General features: G+C 36.9%; 1 long non-coding RNA gene across 1 annotated transcript; it reads left to right on the forward strand.

Moving 5' to 3' along the window:
* The first annotated feature begins 419 nt into the window (after nucleotides 1–419).
* On the forward strand, nucleotides 420–3,283 carry LOC113276636. Its single transcript, XR_003324582.1, has 3 exons — nucleotides 420–1,756; nucleotides 2,450–2,534; nucleotides 3,246–3,283. It is a non-coding gene; the product is annotated as an uncharacterized LOC113276636 (long non-coding RNA).
* Nucleotides 3,284–10,805: the final 7,522 nt, after the last annotated feature.

Genomic DNA, 10,805 nt, shown 5'->3' on the forward strand with positions numbered 1-10,805 from the left:
TTTCTGATATAAGATTCACTGAAACTAGATCGAAGTTTCGACATGGATCTTTAGACTGTTGTTAGTGCTAAAGACGATCTTGTGATAATCCATTTGTAATGACCCTCAAGGACGTCAACGCTATTAGACTAGTCAAGAGACGATTTGGCCGCTAATAACTCGATTAGTTTAACACGAAGGTTAATTAATAGGAATTAATCTAACAACGATTTAGTTATGAAACTAGTACCGCTGGATATATCTTGATAAGTTATGCACAACTACTCGAACGTGTCAATCGAATACGAAACGAATAAGTAATCATCGGATTAGTGAGAAGGGCAAAATAGTCTTTTGATATTAGACCAACTGGGGATTCCCTTAACTTTCAGCGGGTGTTCCATAAACTTCCTCTGGCCTTATCAACCCAAATCGAGAGGATATTCCCATTTCTTCTTTTCTCTTCTTCTTCTTCTTTCTCTTTCCCCTGTTCTTCATCTGTTGAGAGTTTGAGAATCAAAAGTGAGGATTTTGAGATCGAATCAAGAGTAGAAATCTCATGCAATGGATGCTGGTGGTGATGTTTGTGGTGTGGTAGGTTCTGAGTTAAAATAAGTGACGAGTTAGAGAAGATTAAGTTAGGGTTTTCTGGATTTGAAGTTGGATCTGTGAAGTTCTGATGTTTATATTGAGTTGATGGTAAATGAAGATTGAATGGGTTGATGATGAATTGATGATGTTCTTGTACTGAATCGAAAATAAAAAGGTAATCTAGGGTTTCTATTAATCGATAGTTTTTTTGATATGAAATCGATTATGAAACTGAGAATTTAAGGATGGGTTTGTTTAGATTGAAGTTGTTTTGATCGTATGGGGTTCTAGTTTGAGTTTAACTATAAGATTGAGAATTAGTGTTTTCCCCTGTTCTTCCCCAAATTGAGAAAATTAGGGTTTGTGGATTTTAATTAAACTATTGTTGATTTGTGTTTGAGAAGATGAATTTCAGATTTGTAATGAAGATGTTAAATGCATGCTGTGTGTGCTGGTGTTGTATGGAAATGGAGCCACAGATGATAAACATGAAGAAGCTAATGGTGTTGGTGGTATTGTTTGTGTAATGATATTGGTTAAGCTGTATTTGATTGTGGTTAACTGAATAAGAGAATTGTGTTAGTGGAGTTGAGTTGGGATTGAGTTACAGTTGTGGATAATGGTGTTATGATCAAGAACAATGGTCGTGCAGTGTTGTGTTCAATTGCAGTTGCGGATTAGAAGTAATGGTAACTGGAGATGGTGTGTTGTTTGTGAAGATGAAGTGAAATGGGTTTGAATTGATCTGAACTAGTAACACTGTTGGTGGTAGTGAGTATGATCTCAACTGAAACGCAGATGGAGCCTTAGAGTTATGGTATTTTAATGGTGGCGCTACTGATGGAAGGATGAGGACAGAATGTAACCTCAAATGTTGATATAGATAGTGTTTGTATATAGAATGAATCTGAATTTATTGAAGTTCAGTTTGAGTCAGCGTGTGTAAATTGGAGTTCGATACCAGTATGTGGATGATGGCAGACAAGAATGTGTATTGGAAAGGTGCTAGAGGAGAACAAGGATGTTAGAAACCTAGATTTGAGCTGAGAAGATGTACACAGTGGGGAATGAAGTATGGAGTCTGTTTGAGGTTGAGTTCTTAGTTAGACCTGCAGGTGATTGTGGTTGAGTTTGGTGTTGATTGCTGTTAGTGTTTGTTGTAAAGCTTGGAACTGCTGAACTGCAGGTAGGCTGTAGTTATATTTGTAATTTGATTATGAAGTTTAGCTGAATTGATTGAGAATGTTTTATGAAGTTTGTTTTAGAATAAATGAACTGATGTAATGTTTAGATTGATGTTAAACTGGGGTTAGAGTTGTAGCTAGCATGGTTGTAGAGTATAGGCTCATGCCTTGTGTTGTTCTATCAGTTAGGTATCTGACTGATTCAGTGTGTCTGACTCAGTGTCTGACTGAGTCGAGTTAACCCTGTAATCTGAGTTGAATCGGTTTGACTCAGACTTGACCGAGTTGACCTTGACCCTGGACTTTGACTGGACGTGGACTGTTAGTTGAACCCTTTGACCGTCAGTGACTGTTCGTTGACCCAGTTGGGTCATGCCTTGTATAATGGGCTTGTTAGTGGACTTGAGCTTAGGACTAGTTATCCTATTTTGATGTGTTGGACCTTTGTGGTCTGAATTAGCATTTGGCTTCTTCTACAAGTTGTAGATCTTCATGAGACTTAGCGAATAGATCATAGAACCAATCTAATTGAATTAGTAAACCTTAGATTTGCCAAAGGTAGATAAATAAAAGTTGTAGAACTTTAAATGGGCTTAGAACCATTAGATAGTTCACTTAGCTTATAACTAAAGAATTGTATGGGTCTATGTTATGAGCCTTTTGGCTAATCTTTAGAGTGCTTGTGTGATTAACAGTTAATCTTTATTAACAACGATCGATCTAAAGAATGAACCAGTGGACTTTGGATCTCAAGGTATACGAGGCTTGTCATCAAAAGAGGTGGGAATACATTTGACTCTTTTGTAACCATTGTTGTTTCTTTTACAAAAGTTTATATTTAAAAAACCATGCATTGTCTGTCTATGCATTCCATGCTTTATTTAAATTGCATTATGATACTTCTGTTGATTCTTTGAATCTTTCCATGGTTTTGAAAGGACTTGTAATGTTTGTTTGTCATATGAATTGTTATAGGAAATACGAATTTCCACTTGTGGTATATAGGATACGCTCCTTCACATTTATATCTACATGAATTCATCTTTTATGCTTATATCGGTCGACAGTTTGCGAGTTCGGAATTGTCGACATCCATATTTACGATTAGGTGTGGATTTGCGAGTTCGGAATTGCACAACCATAGTATACATTGTTTGAAGAAGGAGTTTGTCCATATACATGTTTGTTTACTTCTATGAGGATATGCTCTTTCATATTTATACCTACATGAATTCAGCTTTTGTGCTTATATCGGTCGACAGTTTGCGAGTTCGAAATTGTCGACATCCATATTTACGATTAGGTGTGGATTTGCGTTTTCGGAATTGCACAACCATAGTATACATTGTTTGAAGAAAGAGCTTGTCCATATTCGTGTTTGTATATCTCAGTGACTTGGTCACTATTTAATGTCTGGGAAAAGCATTATTGTTTTTTTTAATCTTGTTTATGATTACTTAGAAGTTAAATGTTAATTATTCCCACTTTCAGTTTTCAGAGACAAATCAGAGTTGCGCAGCGAAAGCCACAAGTGTTGACTCCGTTAATTAGTTAACTTCTGCTATGTTTATTATGTTGTTTATTGTATCTGTAAACCAAATGACCATTGTATATGTATCATTTGAGAGAAGTTCTTGTATATATATTCTGAGCGGGGTTAGTTTTGGGATAAGTTTTGTAGCAGATTTCTTAATTGATTGTTTAAGTAAATGATTTAGATTCGTAGTGCCTCTTTATTTAGTTTAATATGTTGGTTTAGTAAGCTGCTAGCTTAGGGGGCGCTACACCATTGTTAACAGACTCCGTTATGTGTGTGATTGATCACAAGAGATTTAATTTGTTGTGTGCAGGTGTTTATTGAAGATCTAAGAAGATTTGAAGACAAAGAGATATTGAAGATTTCTGATTTGGGGTTCATAATCTTTGGTGTGCGTAATACTTGTTTCGGTATAAGAGGATCCAACTATAATCGGTTTATCCTTGTGGTAGATTGGATTGATTAGTTGTGTAGATCGGCATCAATACAATTCTTTGTGATTAAAAGTATTGATTGCAAAATCTTAACAATTACCTTTGGTGATTGAACATAAGATAGATCTAAGAACCTTACGAAGGAGTTTATGTTAAGATAAACATAAGATCCTTTGTCCGACTCACATCACTTGGTTGAATAGAGTTGATACCAAACAGATTTGTTCTTCCTTTACTGTTTGGAATACGAACCAAAGGAATTGTTCAAAGTACGTGACTTATTCATAAGTCGGAGGCGTGGGAATACAGACGGAACTAGGTGAACTATAGGTTTAGTTGCTTGGTCTCAGCTATACGAAGTTGGTTTAATTTTGTGTAGCGGCTTAATCCTGAGAGTATTTAATTCTGGACAAGGTACCGGGGTTTTTCTGCATTTGCAGTTTCCTCGTTAACAAAATCTTGTTGTGTTATTTACTTTATATTTCCGCATTATAGTTGTTTTATTATAATTAAAGTAAATTACACAAACGTTAATTCCTATTTACTTGATAAGCAATCCTATTGTGTTTGGTTAAGTCCGAACATTTTTATCAAGTAAACATACTTCGTTGTTGTATTGTCTCGATCTCGTATCCATAGACGATCACACGAAGTGTGAACCGATTAGTTGCATTGTCCCGACTCAGTCCATAGACAATCACTTTCGGAGAAAGAACTTATAGGTAGGAAAAGTTTTAGATTGAGGTATATATGGGTACCCTCGCCTTTTCAAATGGTATCAGAGCAGGCAAACACGAGAATATCTAACAATCTGTGTTTGGTGCGATCCATCCTATAAGAATGAACTCGACTTCTTATGAGTCGACTTCAATTAACGTACCGCCAAGATTTGACGGAACAAACTATCTATGGTGGAAATCTGCTATGAGATCTTTTCTTCAATCACGAGACTTTAATACTTGGATATTAGTCGTCGATGGTTATATTCGTCCAAAGATAGAAAATTCAGAAACTGAGTTTAAACGCTTAGTAGATTTTTCAAACGAAGAAAAGGCGCTTGCAAAACAGAATTCAGATGGTTTGAATGCTATAATACATGCTGTAAGTCGTGATATACAACATCATGTATCAACATGTCAAACTTCGAAAGAATATTGGGATAATCTTCAGATCGTATTTGAAGGAAACACTTCAGAGAAAGAAGCTAGACTTCAAACTCTTACGTCCGATTGGGAAAACCTTCGAATGGATGATAACGACACTTTTGACGAGTTTCATCTTAAACTCTCAGAGATAATCAATGCCTCTTTCTCTCTTTGAAATGCTATCTCTAAAAAAGATATAGTGTGCAAAATTCTCAGATCATTGCCACCAAGATATGATTCTAAGAAGCATGCAATCATAGAAGAAAATGATCTCTCAACTCTCTCACGAAGCACACTCGTTGGAAAGTTAAAGATCTTTGATCATGAATCAAAGTCTATTCAAAATAAAGGAATTGCTTTTAAAGCTGCAAAAATTCCGAAAGCTCCAATGGAGAGGAATAGACAGATGGATGATTCAGATAAACAGATTGCAGAAAATTCTGATGATGAAATTGAACAATCATTATCACTTATTACCAGACAGTTTCGAGATCTCTTGAAGAAAAGAAATAAGAGTTTCATAAAGGATACTCATCGATCTTCTCGTCCACATGATCAAGTTCCTGTCACAAAGGATCATGAAGAAGATTATAAATATCAGCCGCAATGCTTTAAGTGTAAAGGGTTTGGTCATATTGCTAAAGACTGTCCCAATCTTAAGAAATACACTGGAAGCAAGGCGTTGGCTGTAACTCTAGATAAGACCTCTGATTCATACGATTCCGAAGAAGAGGAAATAAATAATCTCAAGATACTTCGCTATTTCGAGGTAACAAGAAGAGAATTTATCATACGATACTAGATCAAGGAAAATCTTTTTGTTCTAATTTTCATGATGAGAGAAAATCTCATACTAATACCACTTGATCAGTATTAGAATTCTTTCCTCACCATGTGTGCCGAATTTTGAGTGAGGAAGAAGAAAAATCAAGGCACTTATGTGTAGATTATGGAAATAAAATCTAGTATTTGAAAAAACTTGATATATTCGTATTTTTAGGAATATTATATTTTTGGAAGTATGAAAATTATAAAAAGATCATTCTCCTTCTTTGGTCATTTCTTGTCCGAACCATGAGTCTGGATCCAACATCTTCTTTTGGCAAGATGCTAGATTAGAAAGATCAACTTAAGATTAAGTCTGGATCTTCTCTTGATATTGATGGTTTTCAAATAGTGATTGTAGTAGTGGTAAAAACTGGGTCTTTTCAGACTTGTGAAGAAAACAATTTTTATAGATTTAAATTAAACAGGCAACTAAATAAAATAATTCAAAGTTTTGGAGAAAAATACCAAGACTAGGATTCCACCATTGACCAAATAAATAGTAAACTCTAAATAATATTCATGCAATTTTATCTTTAAAAATAATTCTAATATTTGCCTCAAGTATATTCTTGAAGTAATAGTTGTAATCAAAGAGTATAAAACATCAAAAGTATTTAAAACCCAGCATGCTTCATCAAATTAATTCACAACTATTCAATAAGAACTAGTATTTCAATTCAATCCCATGCAAATAATCAAATAATAATATTACAAATAAATAATAAAATTAGAATTATACCAATTAATGTGGAACAATGGCTTCCTCCGTCGCCTTGGCTAATGGGTTTAGCTCTTCATGGTAAAAACACACACAAAATAATCACTCATGGCTGAATAGGTGTTTTTATTGAAGAAATAAGATGAAACAGAAATTCGCAACGCTGTAGAAGTGTTACAGCGTTGCTGTTACAAAACAGATGATGCTGTTTATATACGATACTAATGATATGATGTAGAGAAACGACAGTTTGATTTCGCTGTAAGCACTGTGGAAAAACGACTGACTCTGCGAGTCCGTTCTTCCTTCTTCGTCTTCCTCCTCGAGCAGCAGCAGCAGCAGCAGGTATGATTTCTGTTCTTCGTCTCGGCTCTGAACTCTCTCCTAATTCTCTCCTCAGGGTTTCTAACCCTTCTATGACAAAAACCCAACTATATATAGCCTTCAGATTCCCTAGAAACTCGATCAAATTCGAGAATAAATCTCTTATTCTTCACGTGCAGTTTTAACAATAATTCCATCTGTCGATCTTTGTATGCGTCTGTTAGCTATTCTATTGCTCCCAAAATCTTCTCTGACTTGAACTCAACTGTTTTGAAGTATATCCCACGCAAGAATCTCTCTCAAATCTTTCAAACCAATTCAAAACCCTAAACAGGGACCGTGTGCACTGTCTTGACTTTGTGTGGATTTTCTGACTTATCCAGCCCAATTAGATGGGTCTAATCGCTTCTAAAAGGTCCCTTATGTCTTGTAGAGTCCGTGGGTACCAAATTTGCCCATTGAATCGCCTGCTAGGTCGCTCAAATCCTTGATCCAAAACTGTTGACGCTGCTGCCTTTTTTCCCGCCCAAATCCAGTTTTGAAACTTTGAAGATGACCTCCCCCTATCCAGTTCCGGTCTCCCTTTAGCAGATGCCTGGAAATGGGTCACCCCTTAGTAATTAGGTTACCCCTTATCCAAAATGAGAGTCCGTATAGTAATTTTCTCCCACGGGCGCAAAAACCATTTTTTAGCCAATTTCGCCGCAAAAGCTTTATTCTTCCAAAAACACCTACAAATACATAAAATAACCGAATAAGTACAATATCGAGTACTAACAATATATACAAATGAGATATATTAGACACATAAATGCGTCTATCAAATACCCCCAAACTTATTATTTGCTAGTCCCGAGCAAATCAAAACTACAAAATAAAATCCTAACTCACTGTCGCAGGCATCGTCGATTGCATTTAGCGTATGCAATAAGCCTTTAAACCCCTAGGTGGCCCTAGTGGCCGAGTTATAGTCTCGGGAGGGCTTACCAGAGATATACCCACAAAACCTGTACTCCAGACCTTAGCTATCTACGCAGAACCTTGGAAGGCACTAAAGAATCTCCTTGGTTGGCATACTTATTGACTACAGGAAGAAGTACCCTGATGCGAAATTCCAATTGTTGTACACGAGTTTGCACTCAAGCATACTAAAATTCATATAAAGTGACAGAGCTCTACTCAGATAGTTGCACTATGGACATCATATTCGGAGTCAAAACTAATCACATGGATAGATCAAGAAGATGGATATAGAAAAACATAGATGGTTTTGATGTTTACTAAGTGAACGGCGTTTCCCATATCTGTCTGAAGGCCTCCGCCAAAATGAACCTATCCTAATGGATTGAGATACTAGTCTGACTAATATCAACACACTGGCATATACAAGGGTACCAGTGGTCGATAACCTAACTCTAGGTCAACACAACTGGCATATACAAGGGTACCAGTGGTCGACTTTATTGAATTTATTCCTTTTGGTCAAATGGTCTGGTCTCAAATTTTTTTTTTTTTTTTTTTTCATTTTTTTTTTTTTTTTCATGGTATCTCAATCACTCTAATTCACCCTAGCATTGGTAACACCTTGAATCGTGGGCCCCACCTATCACTTAGAGAAACATAGTTTAAAAACAAAATAAAAATAGAAGTGAAAAGGACTCAACGAGATATGGTGAAACTATCATGTTATTTCTAACATCTGAGCTCTGTGCTTTTATGAATAGACTCTTTAGATGTTTCCATCTAATCAGATTGGTTCCTCAAACTCCTACAATCAAAATGCTTCCATCCACTTAGATTAGTTAGTGCAATCCTCAATAGGCATAAATTTCTAGGCTCTGGAGTTTATTTATTGCAACTAAAAGCTAACAAAAAGTTTCTTCCCCACCCCCAAACTTAAATCTTACATTGTCCTCAATGTTCTAAGGATGAAAATAAAAGCATGAACAAGGAGAAACTATTACCACTGGAGGGAAAAGAAATAAGGAAGGATATTACCGTATCACATGAACGCGGGAGCCTCCCAGTAAATGCTAAATTTATAGTCATTAGCTAGACATCAAATACCTCAAAAAGAATTTTCACCTTCCAAAGTCGTATACCAATAGTCGAAATAATTGTGGGTCCATAAGACCAAATAGAACTGCCACGAATAGGAGACAAATGCTCAAGATCAGAAAAATGAGCAGATAGAGCACAACCTGATCTAAAGTTTCTCGCAAGACAACTGGATTTATCTGAGGTGCCCACTTGGGCTTCATATGAGTGTCTCGGCAAACAGATTCATCCGAAAAACGGGTCTCTAACATATGGATTTTCTCCTGGACATTATCAGGCGGATCAGGTTGTGGAGTCTGAATAGACTCAAGCGATACCTCAGATGCACTAGGCTTGAGTCCCAAGTTAGGGACTTCTATTGGGGATAATTGACAATCTCTACCCCCAAACTTAGAATTTTGGGTGCCTCTACAATGACTAGTCACAATGTTCCTAATTTCTAGACCATCGGGTTCTTGAAAAAGGTCAATTGCTTTCTCTAAGTCATAATCAGGTGGTTCATCCTCAACTTGCTTCATATCTTCTATGGTCCACTCTAAGGCTTCCTTATTTTCTTGAAGCACGGTCTCTGGACTACTTTCCTGATCACTATCCAAATCGGAGGCTATAATCATAGGGAAAGACTCGGGTGGGCCTAAAAATGTATAATTAGACACTAACTCAGGAGGCTCTTTTAAATAAGGTATTAAGATAGACTCAGAAGCTAGTAATGGTTCGAACCTATCTTTCCATATATCAATATCTAACATAGGAACAAAATCCAACAGAGCATTTACTTGTTCAATGTTACTATCATCGTCGAAATCCAGGCTAAAATGGGATAAACAACTCTCCAATGTATTTTCCGATACGATGTTTGGTAATGACTCCTGAACTAAGGTTCCTATCATGTTCACCTCTTCAATACATGTGCTATCTAGCTCAGAATGTAGCTTGTTTACATTAAAAATATTCAGCTCAATAGTCATATTACCAAAAGATAGATTCATAATACCATTTCGACAGTTTATGATCGCATTAGACGTAGCTAAGAATGGGCGACCTAAAATCACAGGTATTTGGTTCTCTGGGTCGGGGACAGGTTGGGTATCTAGGACCACGAAATCCACTGGATAAATAAACTTGTCGACCTCAATAAGAACATCCTCGATCACACCACGAGGGATTTTAACGGACCTATCAGCTAACTGGAGTGTTATCTGGGTAGGTTTCATCTCACCAAGTCCTAGCTTAAGGTACACATGGTATGGCAGTAAGTTCACACTGGCTCCTAAGTCAAGCAACGCTTTCTCAACACGGTACTTACCTATTGTACAAGAAATGGTAGGGGACCCTGGGTCTTTATACTTAGGAGTAGTGGTATTCTGAATAATAGAACTCACATGACTAGCTATGAAGGCTTTCTTCTGGACACTGAGCTTACGCTTTCGCGTACACAAGTCCTTAGGAACTTGGCATAAGAGGGAATCTGCCTAATTGCATCTAATAATGGAAGGTTGATATTAACCTGCTTAAAAACCTCCAATATATCATTAAAGTTGGACTCCCTCTTAGTCGGAACTAGCAGCTGGGGAAATGGGGCTCTGGGAACAAAGTGGGCTCAACAGGACCCTCATTGGTCTCTTTAGAGACTCTATCAGTCTCTCATTTCTGGCTCAGACGGGTGAACTACAGCATGTTCACTATTAGGCATGGCAACCTTGTTGTCAACTTTCTTTCCACTCCTAAGGGTTGTGACAGCATTCACATGATTGTACGATTTTTCTCCTTTTGGGTTGGGATCAGTATGACTAGGGAACCTTCCATCTTCTCTCTCACTTATAAACTTAGCTATTTGTCCTACTTGAAGTTCTAACTTGGCAAGACTCTGGGAAGTATTCTTCAATTCCTGCCTAGTTTCTTGTTGAAAGCTCATGTGGTTCTTTGATAGCATGTCATGGTTACTTACTAACATAGTGATAGCTTCCTCTAAGGTAGAGATCTTTTTCTCGGAAGTTGTTAAAACCA

The sequence above is a fragment of the Papaver somniferum genome, chromosome 4 (assembly GCF_003573695.1).
Source record: "Papaver somniferum cultivar HN1 chromosome 4, ASM357369v1, whole genome shotgun sequence".
NCBI lineage: Eukaryota > Viridiplantae > Streptophyta > Magnoliopsida > Ranunculales > Papaveraceae > Papaver > Papaver somniferum.